Source organism: Lutra lutra, chromosome 9, assembly GCF_902655055.1.
Source record: "Lutra lutra chromosome 9, mLutLut1.2, whole genome shotgun sequence".
In the NCBI taxonomy this organism is placed as follows: Eukaryota; Metazoa; Chordata; class Mammalia; order Carnivora; family Mustelidae; genus Lutra; species Lutra lutra.
In genome coordinates this window covers 121677487-121694177 of record NC_062286.1, presented here as the reverse complement: position 1 = coordinate 121694177, position 16691 = coordinate 121677487, and positions in this window count along the sequence as shown.

The window sequence follows — 16691 nt, the reverse complement described above, 5'->3', positions numbered from 1 at the left end:
GAAACTGAGGCCCAGTGAGCCGGGGGGCGTTTACCCCAGCTGGTGAGGACCGGGCTCTGCACGCGACGCCTCAGCGGCCGCTAGAGTCGGGTAGAAGGCTGCCTCGGACACAGCCCCAAAGCACGCAACTCCTGGGTCTACACACAAGTGGCGGCCTGAGGTAAAAACGGCGCTTGAGGAGTGTTTCTCACACAGCAGTGCGGAGCGGGGCCCCTGGCGTGTACCATCCTGTGTTGCAGTCCTTGGCTTCTAGGGCTGGTGCCGTTACCTACCGGCTCCGGGCTTCCCCACGAGCTGCAGAGGCTCTGGATTTGGCTTCTGCTCACACAGTCAGCCAGTGTCGTTGGGCCCAGGTGGGTCCGCCGGCGGAGCCCAGGCCTTACCCCACCGAGGCCGACCACCTGACCAGACGCGCCCAGCGCCCCTCGCCCGTGTGTCTTTTCTGGGCTTACCTCACCACACCTAGCTCCAGGATGTGTCTTCTCCAGCCGTGCCAGGACTCTTGTCCCTGCGCTTGGCTCCGTACCGCAGTGTGAAACAGCTGGTGGCCAACCCCGCTCCGCTTTCCCACCAGAACTTGTGTTCCTCAGAGCGCAGCAGCACAGAGCCTAAAGCCCGGCAAGGCCTTTTCTGGGCCTCTGGTTCCTCATCTGGTCATAGATATCGAGGACCCTTGAGCAGCCTTGAAACGGCTTTTGGCCCTAATGGCCCTTAGGCAGTGGAGAAATCTGAAAATAAAAATTGAGTTCTTTCCAAACAGGCCTTAAGCCCATCAGAATGATGATTAAATGACCGTGCAGGTGCACCTGGGCTCCCAATTGAAGCCAGATTTCCCTGCAACAGCCCAGAACCTAGTTAGCCACACTACCCTCCTCCACACGACAGCAGCACCCAGAATGCCAGCGCCACTACCCACCATGTCACAGATACAGAGACTGAGGCCCAGTGTGGAGGCCCCAAATGATTTCTTGGGGAAAGTGGTGCTCCTGTCTTAGAGAAGAGAGGCTTGGGGAATCTTAGGTAAAGGTAAAACTATGGGTCCTGGTCACTAGGCTCAAAGATGTATGTGGGGCAGGGACCTTCAGGAGGGAGGGGTCTGGAAGGGGAAAGGGGTGCATCCAGGTGAGCCTGGAGCTATGACTGTCCCCAACACTCAATGCCAGGCATTGTGGTCCAGTGCATGAGAGCCAAACTTTGCTATTTGGGGGAAGTCACTAGGGACCTGGGCTATGGCCCAGAGACCTCCCTGCAAGTTCTGTTACCCCCCCACACGCCAGGACTTCCCAAGGTTTGTGCTAGGTGGGGTGCTCTGGGGCAAATAGAAGGCACTAGCTCTTCCTCCCATAGCTGGGCCACCTGGGATCTGGATAACAAAGCAGCTTCAGGAGCCCCTCCCCAGACTTCCTGGAGGGGGAGGGGAAGGGCTGGATGTAAAAGGAGGCTGGGAGTGTGTCAGGATTGCTCTTTGTAAACGGATTTCCCCAGGTAAAGCCTAAATACTAGTGGACTCTGAGAATTACCCCATAAAGTTTTTCAACTAGTAAGTATCAGAATGTAAAATGCACGCATTCTCTCAAGCCAGTAAGCCCACTTCCAGGAATCTATCATGAGAAATAATTGCAGAACAATGATAAATACTTATACAAGATTGTTCTTTGCAGCACTGTTCCTTCTGGTGGAAGATTGCAGACTGCTACATACCCCTGGCCAGGAGCTGACTTCTTACAGCACCTCTGGGACCTCTGTACAGCAGGATATTGTAATGGGGTAAGTCTGTGCACACTAACCTGGGAGAGAGCCAAGGTGTATGCGTTGTGACAATTTGCAGTGTCCTAGCAGAAAAGAGTTTTGGATATCCTTGGTACCTTTATGGGAAAACCTTTAATAACTGGGAAGTTATTCTTACAGCCTTTTTCTCTCCAGGTTTGCTATTCACCTCCACTTTTCACATATGAAAAAAACTGGGTCCTTGAGGGAAGGGACTTGCCTGATAAGCTGGGGTCCTGACTCCTGGGACAGATCTGGGGTGGGGCCTGGATGGGAAGGACCGATAAGTATGGTGTCAGCCCCTAGACTCACCTGGTTGCTTCCCGTAGGCCATTTTAGGAAAAGGCCCAGAAACAAGACCCCTCAGGCCAGAAAAGGGACTGAATAGGTTGCATAAGGCAACTCCTGCTTTTGTACTGGAAAACCCAAATAAAAGGCTGCTACTGATGGGGCTCCCCGTTGTGCCTGTTCCTGGTGAATTTGGTTACCACGTAGGTAAAAATAAATGTCATGTAAATCCACTTTCATTAAAGAAAAAAAAGAAAAGCCACTGCCTTTTTTACCTGGGTTTGATGGAAATAGGGTAAGGGACCAATATTTACCTGGAGCCAGTTGAAGCCAAGGCTAGATTTGGCAACATAAAGGAAATGGGGTTCTGTGGGGTGGAGGGGAAGAGTCCAGAAAAGTCCAGGGTCAGTGAGTAATTCAGGAAACCGTGGAATCAGTCAGCTGGTAGGGCCTTGAAGGCCAGGGTACGGAATTTGGATTTTGCCTTGTGGGCAGTAGGGAGCCTTGCAGGTTCCTGGACCTGCTGAGGAGAGATGGGAAGTGATTGGCTGCAGGGTGGTCAGGCGAGGCAGCTCTGGGTAATTGAGGCCAAATTGATGGAGACCTGTCTCTGAGGGTGAGGAGGTTTGTGGTTCTCTTCTGTGAGGTTCAGCATTATCATCTAATGTGGATTTCAGCTTATCAACATCTTCCTTTTGAAAAGATTTGTCGTATTCTGTTGATCATTCACAATTTGCTTAGCATTCTCCTAGTTTGAGATACCCACTCGTCGAATTTTTGAGTGCTTAGTGTTTGACAGGCTGTGTGCTTGAAGCTGGGGAACCCACTGCCTGGGCTATTAGGGATGTTTTGGGCAACAGTGCCAGCTGATGGAAGGGGTATGGGGTTGGGCGTTTGGAGCTACTAGCCAGGTGATGTAGGCAAATCATCCAACCCCCCCCCCTTTTTAAAAAGATTTTTAATTTCTTTGTCATAGAGGGCGCAAGCAGGGGGAGCTGGCAGGCAGAGAGAGAAGCAGGCTCCCGCTGAGCAAGGAGCCTGTTGGAGGACTGGATCCCAGAACCCTGAGATCACAACCCGCCAAAGGCAGAAGCTTAACCAATTGAGCCACTCAGGTGCCCCCCCACCCTTTTAAAAGATTTTATTTATTTGAGAGACAGAGATAGTGACAGAGAGCATCAGCCGGGAGTAGAGGGAGAAGCAGGCTCCCCACTGAGAAGGGAGCCTGATGTGGGACTTGATCCCACTACACTGGGATCCTGACCTGAGCTGAAGGCAGCCACTTAAGTGTCTGAGCCACCCGGGCACCCTTATACAAACCCTTTGAGCCTTCCCTTTCTCATCTCTGGAAACATCCGGATTTGGTGAGGGCCAAGGGCAGCTGAGGGAGAAACAGACGCCCTGCTGAGCAGGGAGCCTGATGGAGGGCCCATCCCAGAATCCTGGGATCACGACCTGAGCCACCCAGGTGCCCCTAAATGATTTCTTTTAGGGCCTGTTGGAAAGCTGTAGGCAAACAAGCACTTACATATGTGTGTGTGTATATATACTGCTTTCAGAATCATTTAAGCCAGGGTGCCTGGGTGGCTCAGTCAGTTACATTTATTTGAGAGAGAGAGAAAGAAAGATCTATTTATTTGAGAGAAAGAAAGATTTATTTGAGAGAGAGAGAGATAAAGATCTCGCACAAATGACACAGAGGAAAAGCAGACTCCCTGCTAAGCAGGGAGCCTGACGTGGGCCTTGATGTGGGGCTGCTTATGACCTGAGCCAAAGGCAGATGCCATACCGACTGACATATATATATATATATATATATATATACACACACACACACACACACACAATACTTTATATATATGTATATGTATATATGTAAGTGGGGAGTCATATATTATAAATATATACACATATCTACATATATATTGTATATACAAACAAGCATATATATAAACCAGCATTTATATATATAAATGCTTGTTTGCCCACAGCTTTTTAAAATTTTTATCTTTGCTGGTTTAAGTGCTATGGACTATTATCTGAAAGTTGTATGTCTGCATGACTTTCCTAACAGGCCAGGCTAATCTTTATTCTGGCCATGCATCATTATCTGATTTTCTTCCTGTGCAAACAAAGGGGTATTTCATATGGGTCCAGGTTGTAGCATTTTAACTCAGGGGTGTTGGTGTGGTAGGGATGTGGCAGTGATCTGCGTGTAGGGACACCACACACGTGTAGGGACACCACAGTCTCTTGCCTTGATGCCCTCTGGCTTCTAGACAAAGATTAAATAGTGAGTGTTGTGTTTTTTTGTTTTTTTTTTTAAGATTTTATTTATTTATTTGACAGATACAGATCACAAGTAGGCAGAGAGGCAGGCAGAGAGAGAAGGAAGCAGGCTCCCTGCTGAGCAGAGAGCCCGATGTGGGGCTTGATCCCAGGACCCTGAGATCATGACCTGAGCTAAAAGCAGAGGCTTTAACCCACTGAGCCACCCAGGCGCCCTGAGTGTTGTGTTTTTAAATTGGGGATTAAGAAAATCACTTTTGATTTTCTGGTAGTCTGCTCCTCTACCTGTGAGCCACTGGGTATGGCACCTCCAGTCATGGCTACAGAAGTCAGCCAGGCAGAGTTGGCTATTGTGGGGCTTGGGAGACTTACTAACTGTATTTTTCCTCATTTCTTTTATGACGGTCTGTGTGATAGGGTAGATGGGGATCAGATCCATTTGGCATAGTTTTATCTTTTTTGTATGTGGCTATTTCCTTCTCCTGGAGTTTTTTTTTTTTTTTTTAAGATTGATTTATTTGAGAGAGAGTGCAAGCGAGCTAGCATGAGTGCAGGGGTGGCAGAGAGAAGCAGAGGGAGAGAGAATCTCAAGCAGACTCCCCACTGAGTGCAGAGCCCGATGAGGGGCTCCATGAAGGGTTTGGTCTCACCATCTGGAGATCATGATTTGAGCTGAAACCAAGAGTTGGATGCTTTGTCGCATCCATGATGATTTTTTTTTTTTGAAATTCAAAAAACTTTTATTTAAATTGAAAAAAATTCTCAAAACTGCATTTAGAATCAAAACCCTTTTGTTATGAATACACAAGTATTTTTAGGTAGGGCAGAAATATTTCTAGGTTAACAAGACCAAATTTGACTTTGGATTTTATTCTTTAAACAAATTGTAAAGAGTGAAGGAAAAAATAGGTTATTTACAGAAAATATCTACATATGTACTCAAGAGGTACAAATTTGGTGACGAACTTAGTACATGCTGGCATCTCAGAAGCAGTTCTTAAAGAGCTTAACTTTATTTTCTTAGATTTTAAGAAGACCTAAGATCCTTCTTCATCCTCTATCTTGGGAGCCAAATAGTACTTTAAATGTCCCATGTCGGCAATTTTATACTCTACAACAAGGGGTACATCTGCAGACATACTGAATGTTACTGTAGGAGAGAGCAGAGTGGCTTTTGTAAAGAAGTTCAGGTATCTCAGTGCAAAAGTTAGCTGAACTGGCTCATTCATCTCTATAGTAACAGCTTCCTCCTCCTTATCGACATTACTGACATGCCTGAGCCACCCAGGCGCCCCTGGGGTATGTTCTTTAATTCCAAAAGCGATGTACTGTGTTAATTAGGGCAAGTTAATCAATGCAGGAAGCGTATAGGGACAAAATGAGTTACCTCCCCCCACCCCACCCATTCCCACCTTCTAGTACTGGCAGTGCTAAGAGGTATGTAGCCTTTCTCACCTTTCTCCATGTGCAAATACATACACACATCCTGAGAGGTGTTTTCTCTCCTCCCTCTAATTTACGTCCCCCCAACCCCCGATTTCAACAGGGCTGCAATTAACATTTCCTATGTAAATATCTTTGCAATTTTGAGAATTTCCTGAAATAGATTCTCTGAAGTGGAATTACTGGGACAAAGAGCAAGAATGGATATTTTTAGGGCATAAACCCAAAGCACTCTCCATGGCAGTGTTTGCAGTGTTTGAGTGCTTGCTTACCCTCGTGCTCAGTTGCAGGAAGACTTAGCAATTTTGTGGAAATCTTCTTTGATGGCTGAAGAGTAGCCTTTGGTTCTTTTAATCTGCATTTTTTTTTTTTTAAAGATTTATTTATTTATTTATTTGACAGAGAGAGATCACAAGCAGGCAGAGAGGCAGGCAGAGAGAGAGGAGGAAGCAGGCTCTCCGCCTAGCAGAGAGCCCGATGCTGGGCTCGATCCCAGGACCCTGAGATCATGACCTGAGCCGAAGGCAGCGGCTTAACCCGCTGAGCCACCCAGGCGCCCCTGCATTTTTTTTTTTTAAACTATTGGTGAAGTTGAATATCTTAACATTTTGTAACTATTGGGCATTTGTCACCTGTGAATTATCTGCACATCTTTTGAAATCTTGAGTTTCTTTCTGACTTGTAAGCACTTTTCAGTATGAAGGATGCCTAACCCTTGTTTATTATATTTATTGCAGGTAGGTTTTTTCCCTCAAGATTATTGTTTGCCTTACTTTTTTTCTAAGCTGGGCTATTTTTGTTTATTATTTTTATTCATTTTTATTTTTAAAGTTTTATTTAAATTCAATTAATTAAATAGAGTGTATGATTAGTTTCAGAGGTAGAGTTCAGTAATCTATCAGTTGCATATAATACCCAGTGTTCATTATGTGATGTGCCCTCCTTAATGCCCATCACTCCCCATCTTCTACCTCCCCCTTCCCTCCAGTAACCCTCAGTTTGTTTCCTATAGTTAAGAGTCTCTTATGATTTGTCTCCCTCTCTGATTTTATTTTATATTTTTCTCTCCCTTCCCCTATGATCCTCTGTTTTGTTTCTTTTTCCTTTTTTTTTTAATTAAAAGATTTTATTTATTTATTTGACACAGAGAGAGAGAGAGCGAGAGAGAGAGCAGGAACACAAGCAGAGGGAGTGAGAGAGGAAGAAGCAGGCTTCTCGCTAAGCAGGGAGCCCGATGTGGGGATCGATCCCAGGATCCTGGGATCATGACCCGAGCCAAAGACAGACGCTTAACGACTGAGCCACCCAGGCGCCCCTCTGTTTTGTTTCTTAAATTCCACATATAATGAAATCATATGATACTTGTCTTTCTCTGACTGACTTATTTTGCCCATGCGAGGCTCAAACTCACCACCCCCAGATCAAGAGTCGCACACTCTTCCAACAGAACTGGCCAGGCTCCTATTTTGTTTATGTTTAAACTTTTCACTTGGTCAAATATCAGTCTTGTGCCATTGCCCAAATAGCTTGCTTTTGGGTTAGGAAAGAATACAAGCAATCAAAGGATATTTACTTACACTTTTTTAAAATTTTGTTCCTATAAGGCCTAATTTTTAACATTTAACTCTTTACTACATCTGGACTTGATTTTGGTTTACAGTATGAGGCTAAGCGTCCCAATAACTTTTTTTTTCTGAATGGCATACCATTTCTTACCATCTTTCACATACTTTTGGATGTGTGATGTCACCTTTTCCAAGCCAGTGAGTTCTTAAAGCTGTGTTTCCTGGTGTGTCTCATGGAGGGAGTATCTTGAGACTACTACTTTGGTGGATGAAAAGACAGATTTCCACCAGGGAAGGAAAGCCTTTGAATTTCTGTGATAAGATTCTCTCCGTGAAACTAATGACTTTTTGCTTTAAGGACCCTCATTCTTCTCTCTTCCAAGGCCCTGTAAGAGGTCATATGTTTCTATGAAATGTACAAAATTAAGAAATTTTCATTGTAGGAACACCTGGGTGACTCATTCGTTTAAGTGTCTGCCTTCAGCTTAGGTCATGATCCTGGTCCCAGGGTCAAGCCTCACATGGGGTTCCCTGCTAAGCATGGGAGAGTCTGCTTCTCCCTTTCCTTCTGCTCCCCGTCCCCAGCTTGTTCTCTCTCTCTCACTCGCTCACTCTCTCTCCCACAAATAAGTAAATAAAAATCTTTTTTTTTTTTTTAAAGATTTTTATTTATTTATTTATTTGACAGAGAGATAGATCACAAGTAGGCAGAGAGGCAGTCAGAGAGAGAGGAGGAAGCAGGCTCCCCGCTGAGCAGAGAGCCCGATGCGGGCCTCGATCCCAGGACTCTGGGACCATGACCTGAGCCGAAGGCAGAGGTTTTAACCCACTGAGCCACCCAGGCGCCCAGTAAATAAAAATCTTAAAAAAAATTTTTTTTTTTTTCATTATAACATGGCTTCCCTCCTCACTATTCTCCTGTTAAGTGACCTCATGTTGGTCCTGGACATTTTTTGGATCTGGCTAATGGTTGGGTTAGAATACATTCAGTTTGGTTTTATTTATTTATGTGGTTTTTGGTCACTTCCACTAGTGATTTGAGTGTGTCTTGGTGTAGGAGAGGGTGCAGGAACAGAGGTAATATCACCGTGGTCAGGTGTCCTACAGCACCTGTGCCAGAGGTGCGTTAAGGAAGATAAACAAGGTTTGAAACCTCTGGAGTCAGAAGCTGATCTATGGAAGATTCTTTTGATCATAAAGACTGTAAAAATAGAAGCAAAGGACTCAGTTCTTACCAACACTTATTAAAAGTGGAAGTTTTCTTCTGCCAAGAGGCTACTCGATAATGCAGCGTGTACTGTTATAAATGTACGTGTTAGAAGACTGAGTCATCCTTATCTTCTCTCTATAGAAGGATATTACAAAATCCTTCTCATATGAAAAACCATCAGAAAATATGGCCCTAAAAGTAGGAAAAAAGGCTTACAGAAGTGTTGCAGGCAGTTAAAAAGAAAATGTCGTTTTTCTGGATTTTGTGATGTTCTAGATATCTGTTTTTAAAGACGTAATTTGCTATAATTTTTTTTCTCATTTTTGAAGAAATATTCACATTCGTTGCAATTTTTGTACATTTTATATTCTTAGCTCCTCCCCAGTTATGTAAGTTTCAGGTCACACAAAATACGAATCTGCCTTCAACCCTCAGGTTGAATATTTTGGCAAGGATAAAGCCTGATCCCTTCAGAAGATCTGGGTATAATTTGTCCCCTCTGGCCTTTTGGAAAAATGAAATTTCTTGCACTTCACCCTGATTTTGACACTGAAATAAAACTTTTAAAAGAGGTCATTAAATGAATGATACTTTGTGCACTTCTTTTTCAGGAGTCCTTTCTCTTTGTACTTGAAGAGTTTCCTTGTTCTTTTTGGGAATTACCTCTTACCCTCTTGTATGGATAGACCACATTTTGTTTATCTATTCATCCATCAGCAGATGCTTGGGTTCTTTCCACCTTTTGGCTCTTGTGAACGTGGTGTACAAATATCCGTTTGAGTCCCTATTTTAAATTATTTTGGGTATATATCCAGAAGTTTCATCAGATTTTTAAGGCATTACTCTGTTGTCTCTCAGCTTTCAGTATTGCAGTTGGGAAGTCCCGAGTCATTCTGAATACTGATTCTGTGTGTATGACCTACTTTTACTTCTCTAGAAAATTCTAGAATCTCCTCTCTTCCTTAGTGGCCTAGAGTTTCTTAACGAAAGGCCCTCACAGGGATCTATTTTTCCCATTTTGCTGAGAGTTCTTGGAGTTGAGTGGGGGCATGAAAGCCCAGGGGCCAGTCTCCCCATTTAGTACTGTGAGCACTGTGCCTCTCTGGCGGTGTTCCAAGAGCTGAGTGGAGCAAGAGGGCCAAGGTTCTGGACATCCTCAATGGTTAATATGTGTGGACTTTTGTATAAACCCTCTGTTGCTGGCACTGTCTCTGTCTCCTGTGCCCCATGTCCACCTATCCAGGGACCTTGTTCTACTTTCTCCTAAAAATATGTTTCTGATCTGCCAGGGTCTGTCCCCCGTGAGGGGAGAGGGTGGGTAGTGGAGGGAGGGGATCTAAGAGTCTGCTCATTGGAGTTTGTGAGCTGCTTTTCATTTATTTATTTATTTATTTATTTATTTATTTAAAAGAGAGAGCATGAGAGGAGAGAGAGATCAGCGGGAGAAGCAGACTCCCTGCCGAGCAGGGAGTCCGATGTGGGACTCGATCCCAGGACTCCAGGATCATGACCTGAGCCGAAGGCAGTTGCTTAACCAACTGAGCCACCCAGGCGCCCCTATTTATTTATTTTTTAAAAAGATTTTATTTATTTATTTGACCGAGATCACAAGCAGGCAGAGAGGCAGACAGAGAGAGAGGGGGAAGCAGGTTCCCTGCTGAGCAGAGAGCCAATGTGGCGATCCCAGAACTCTGGGATCATGACCCGAGCCGAAGGCAGAGGCTTTAACCCACAGAGCCACCCAGGCGCCCCTGTAAGCTGCTTTTTAAACCCTCTTTTACTAATCTTCCTACCACTAATTTCTGAGCCTTTTAAGGATTCTTTAATGTAAATCAGGCTAGACTGTCATTTTTTCATATTGCCTGCTTGGTGTTGCTGTCTGATGATACTTGTCCATTTATTTTCCAGTCTCCAAAATGTCATTGTGGTCCTCTCTTCCATTCTCCTTTTTCTTGTGGGTTTTTGCATTTTGAAAGTGGAGTTTGAAGAAGGAAGTGTATCACAAGTTTTATACATGTGATAAATCTGTTTCAACTTAACCCCCCCGCCGCCCCCAACACTAGGATCTCTGTCAACTAGTCTGCCTTTCTCCCTTCGGTTTGAGGTGTTACCTTTATTCCTGTACCAAATACGAAGTCCCATTTGTCTATTTGTCTGTGTGTCCTATTAGTGAACTTTCTTTTCCACTTCAGCAGATATCTTCTGAGCACATGCTGTGTGCCAGGCCCTGATCGAGGCACTGGACGTAGAAAACAGTATATTAGGCAAAGCCCTTGCCTCATGGCGATTGCATTCTAATGGAGGCAGGCAGGCAGCAAGCTCATAATGTCCGAGATAAGTACTCAGAAGAAAAAGAAATCAGAGTACTGGCATAGGGAGTGGGAGGTTGAGCTACTATGGATAAGCTGGTAAGAGGAACGCCATCTCAGGAGGTGGCACTGACTGGAATCTTGAATGAACCGGAAACTCCAGCTGTGCGAGGATCTTTCAGGTGGATTGACCCTTTTGCCACTATAGAGTGTTTCTCTTTATCTCTAGTATTTTAAACCCAGACAGTCTGACTCCTAAGTCCATATACTTCACCTCACACAAACTGCCCCACCTCTCCAGGTGTGTCCTCAGGTGGTCCTGCAGCTCCTGTATTCTCAGTGGTTCCAGACTCACTCAGGTGTGCTCTGCCAGCCAGATCTTCTGACCCTGGGTCTTGATAAGACCAGCTGGAATTCTGTTCTATACTCCAGGGAAGTCCCCCCAGCCCTTCTCAAGACGCTGCAGTTTGCTAGATGTTCTCATTCGCCACCATCTTGGGCCCTGGAGCCTGCTTGCCTACAAGCATGCCCTGGTCCTGTAGAGTCTCCACATGTCAGTCACTTTCCCTGTCACCTCTCTCAGTGTTTCTCCCATCAGCCTTCCCACCCCTCACCAAGCCTTACTAACACATGTCCAGTAAGCCATTTACAGTTAGAGGGTGAGAGGGAAGGTGTGGTTTATGGAAACACAGAGGACTCCGGCTACTGGAGGATTTGTTATGGCCCAGCAGTACACAGCCTTCCCTCACCTGCTCCGGGCTCTGGTCTCCCCTTCCTTCCGTTTTGAGGGCCTCCTTCCCTCTCCCCTCACCTGTTTCTTCTCTGAAGCAAAACCAGATCTTTCCCTCTGCCGTCTGTAGAGCCGTTTATTTAATGGCTGCTTTTGTTGTCTTTGTTTCTTTGGCTTCTCCAGGGTCGGGTGCTGTCTACTTTGGTCTACTTTGTATACTTGTGTCCAGACTAAGAGTTGTGTGGGGCCAGCAGTCAGGTACAAGAACTTCCACCTAGCTCTGCATGCTGCTGTTACTGTCCTGACTTGCTCCTGCGGTTGGGTGAAATGTTGGCATTTCCTGGACATTACGATTATTTGTAGGAGCAGAATATTTGAAGCCAGGACTTTCTAGAAGAGTCTCAGAGATCTGTGATGCTGAGTGAATCATCACACTGAGGCCCAAGGAGAGTCTGTACCAAGTGGTGGAGCTAGTCCTTAAGCCCTGGCCCAGGATGTACCCTGGCCCTGATGGACCCTTGCTTGGGTGTACCTTGGGTCATTCCCTTCCCCTCCTGGAGCCCAGCTTCCCATATGGGAAATGGGAGTAATAGCACCATCTCCTTACAAGTCTATCCTGAGAGATAAATTGTAAAATGCTTATCCTATGCCCTGCCTAATGCTTGGGAAACCGTGAGGGCAAGGATAGGCATTAGCTGGGGAAAGGAAAAAAACTGTGTTATACTCGTGTGATGGAATACTACTGACCAACAAAAGAGATCTGCAGATACGTGCAGTCACGTGAGTGAATCTCAAAAATACGCCAAGTGAGAGAAGCCGGATACAAAAGTGTGACTATTGTGTGATCTCTTCACATAAAACTCTAAGAAAGAGAAAGGAATCTATGAAAAGTAGATCAGCTGGGGAGGTGGGCTGGACCAAAAAGGGGAATGAACACGTTTGACAACATTAATTTCATTTTTCACTTAAGTGGGTAAATTTTATTAAAGACAGTGAGATGCAGACTAAGCAGTAGTAACGGGAAACATGCAACAAGTGGTTAAATTTTCTCATACATTAGACTTGACCAGCAGCTTACATAGGCAGTTAAGCTATGATTTGTTTACTGGGTTATAAATTTACTTTCTTGTCATCCCAGATGGAGACATTTTACGGGTCAGCATCTGGATAAACAAAATCCTTTAAGGCCCAAGTACCTTGTGCCTAACAGTTTCCCTTTAACTGAAATGAATTCCTTTCTTTTTTTTTTATTTTTTTTTTTAAGATTTTATTTATTTATTTGACAGAGAGAGAGAGATCACAAGCAGGAAGAGAGGCAGGCAGAGAGAGGGGAGGAAGCAGGCTCCCCGCAGAGCAGAGAGCCCGATGCGGGGCTCGATCCCAGGACCCTGAGATCATGACCTGAGCCAAAGGCAGCGGCTTAACCACTGAGCCACCCAGGCGCCCCTCCTTTCTTAAGGGCGAATTTATATCTGACTTTATATTTCTCTCTCTCACAAAGGCAAGGAATGTTCCTATTTTGTTTCTGTGTGTCTCTATCCTTAGAGCAGAGGGAGCTGCTGGAGGGTTTTGGCCAGGGCAGTGAAGTAGTCAGACATACTTGGGAAGAGCAACCTGAAAGCGCCCTGTGGAGGATGGATGAGAGGCAGGGAAGGGAGAGTCAGGAAGGCTGGTTAAGAGGCTGGGGCAGGGCAGGTCATGGAGCAGTACGCTTAAAATGTGTACATTTTTCTATATATAAATTATACTTCAGTTTTAAAAAATGTGAACCAAAGACTATCACAGTGGTCCACATGATGTCCAGAGGCCTGAGAAAGGGGTTCTAGGCCAGGCTGGGAGCAGTGAACAATGTAGGGACTCGAGTGGGGTTCTGGGTGTAGAACTGAAAGGGTTTGAGGAGAGGCCAGGAAATCCAGGAGGCCTGCGGGAGGAGGGGGAGCAAGACAGGGAAGAATTTTGGTCCTTGAGCACTGAAGATGAGCCCTTTGGAGTGGTTGGGGGGCTCTGGCTGAGTAAATAAACTTAGCCCTAAGCTCTGGGATTCTGCTGGGGTGGGGAGCCAAGAAAAGGCCTTGACCCCATCCTCAAGTGTCATGGCTCATGGGGGAAGCAGACAGCCTTCTTGGGCCAGTTGAGGAAAGCACAGAGGGATCTAGGGGAGCAAGTAGTCATCCCTTCATGACCCCTCCTACATACTCTCCTTAACCTGTTTTTCTCTTCTCCCAGGCCCAGCTGGGGGTGGGATGGGGGTGGGGGCAATTATAAACCATGACAAGGATCTGACCCACCTGTGTGAATTCTGGTTCTAAAGTTCTCTAGCAGTGTGACCCTGGGCAGGTTGCTTAATCATTTGAGCCTCAATTTCCTCATTTATAAAATGGGCATAATACCCTCTTTGCCCCCTTTACCCCTTCCTGAAAAATGCATTTCACGTTTTTTCCACTGCCGCCATGAAATATGCCTGTGTTGTGCTTGGAAGGAGATGCTGTGAAGTATGGCTCTTGGGCACCTCATGCCGAAATCCCTTCCTTTAAGCTCCTGAGTGTTCAATAGGCCTGGGGCCACTGGTCCCTTGTGCAGCTTAGTAAAGGAGGCACTTGGCGGGTTTACAGGCAGCTGGCATCCCAGAAAGCAGACTGGGCTGGAAATTGAACTCTGTCCCCAATTCTCAGGGTGACCTTGGGCGGCCCCTAGTGGGACGGGTGGCAACATGCAACATCCCGGCAAGGATGGGTTTTGCCGCACGGTACCAGATTTTGCTGATGTATTTACTTCTACCGCGGGTACCAGGTAGCAGTTCCTTCAGTACATTTTTGCATTGTGGCTTTCATTTATTCCCTTGGATGCAGTGCTCATATCCTCTTTTACACCACTGTTCGTATGGGGTTTCATTTACCGGCAAATGCAATATATTTTATTATTTACAGTGTATCACTATTGGTGTCGTTTTTTTTCTTAGTTTTTTGGACTTCTGTCCATTCCAGAGCTTTTGAGTTCCTACTGGAGTCCTCTGAACTGTATGTATATAACCAAAGTGTTTTTTCCTATAAAAACACTTTCAGGGCACGTTCAGTATGTGTATTTTAAAATTCATTTTATGTAATAGCTTTAAAAAGAAAGCACTTTCTGCGTACTAGGCACTGTCCTATGTACCTTATAAACTTGTTTAATCCTCATGACAACTCTCTGGGGTGCAAGTTATCTCTGGTTTTTTTGTTTGTTTTTTTTTTTAAGATTTTATTTATTTGAGAGAGAGCTTGCGTGCTCTCTTGAGGGAGCTTGAGCAGGGGGAGTGGCAGAGGGAGAAGCAGACTCCCCACTGAGCAGGGAGCCAGATGTGGGGCTGGATCCCAGTACCCTGGGATCATGACCCCAGCTGAAGGCAGATGCTTAACTGACTGAGACACTCAGTCGTGAGTTATCTTCATTTTATGAAGGACGTGAGTTATCTTCATTTTATGGCTGAGAAACTGAGCCTCGGAGAGGTTAAATGTCATGTTCAAGTTCATACAGCTAACAAATGGCAGAACCAGGACTGTAACCTAATTTTCTTCTAACTACTCCATTGTGTTACCTCTGGTCTCAAAATTATTTTCCCATAGCCTTTCGATGTAAACTTGGGATGATTTGTATCTTATAAGCCAAGAAGCAGGCTGCATTCAGCTATTAGCCTAACCTCGGGTCTGAGCCCAAATTCCTCTTCAGGGTGACCTCAGGCCCCAGAGCCTTATCTGTAAAATTGGGGGAGCATGTGAAGAATTATATGAATTGTTTTATTTATTTTTAAAAGATTTATTTATTTTTTGGGGGCACCTGGGTGGTTCAGTGGGTTAAGCCTCTGCCTTTGGCTCGGGTCATGGTCTCAGGGTCCTGGGATTGAGTCCTGCATCGGGCTCTCTGCTCAGCAGGGTGTCTGCTTCCCCTCTCTCTCTGCCTGTCTCTCAGCCTACTTGTGATCTCTCTCATTCTGTCGAATAAAATATTTGAAAAAAATAAAAAAAAGATTTATTTATTTTAGAGAGAGAGAGAGAGAGCATTCATGTGTGGGGGAGGGGCAGAAGGAGAGGAAGGAGGAGAGAAGCAGACTCTCTGCTGAGTGCAGGGCCCGTCAAGGTGCTCAGTCTCACCACCCTGAGATCATGACCTTAGCCTAATTAAGTTGGCCTCATCACCAGCTGAGCCATCCAGGTGCCCCAGGACCTTTTTTATGCATTGAAATAAATCTGAGGAAAAAATGTATATAAGTCAAACATTAGAACAGTTAATAAGGGGTGCTTGGGTAGCTCAGTTGCTTAAGCATCTGACTCTTGATTTTGGCTCAGGTTGTGATCTCAGATCGAGCCCCTTGTCAGGCTCTGCACTAGGCCAGGAGTTTGCTTTGGATTCTCTCTCCCTCCTCCTCCCTCTGCTCCTTCCCCCACCCTGGCTCTTTATTTCCCTCTCAAAAATAAAAAATAAAAATAAAACAATAAAGAAGGTCCTGGCATGCCCCCCCCACCCCCGAGAACCCACACTACAGGATTTTATACATAGTGGGCTTTCTGCAAGAATTCTGGGGATTAAGACAAGACCAGGCTTCAGGGAAGGTCTACTTTACCCCTTCTGAGAAGTTAATTTCTAGCCCGGGGAGAGATACTGGTAATTTCTACAGGTTTGTAGAGTTAGGTCCCATGTTAGGTGATTATGTAAAGTAACTGCCAACTTCACAATGAAGCTGGTTCTGTTGTTCTCCTTTATTTGGCAGATGAGGAAATAGAGACCAGTGGTCTGCCCTAGTGACTCAGCAGGTGTGGTAGGTGGAAAGGTCATCCGGGTCATGTCCTTTTGGTTGCCACAGGCGTCCTTGCCTCTGGCTACTGTCCCCTGTCTTGTTGAACCGAGGTGCCCAAGTCCCAGCCAGAGGCTCTTGAGGGCTCCGTGGGCCTGGGCTGCTGGTGCCTGGAGATGGGATCCTCACGTCTTAGAATAGAAGGGACCTTGGAGGTCCTCAGGAGGTCACTGGCATCAGAAAAGCAGACTAGGCTGGACATTCTGAGTGTTTTGTCTAAATTGGCTAGGTGACCGTGAGCTGGCTACTGCCCCTCTCTGGG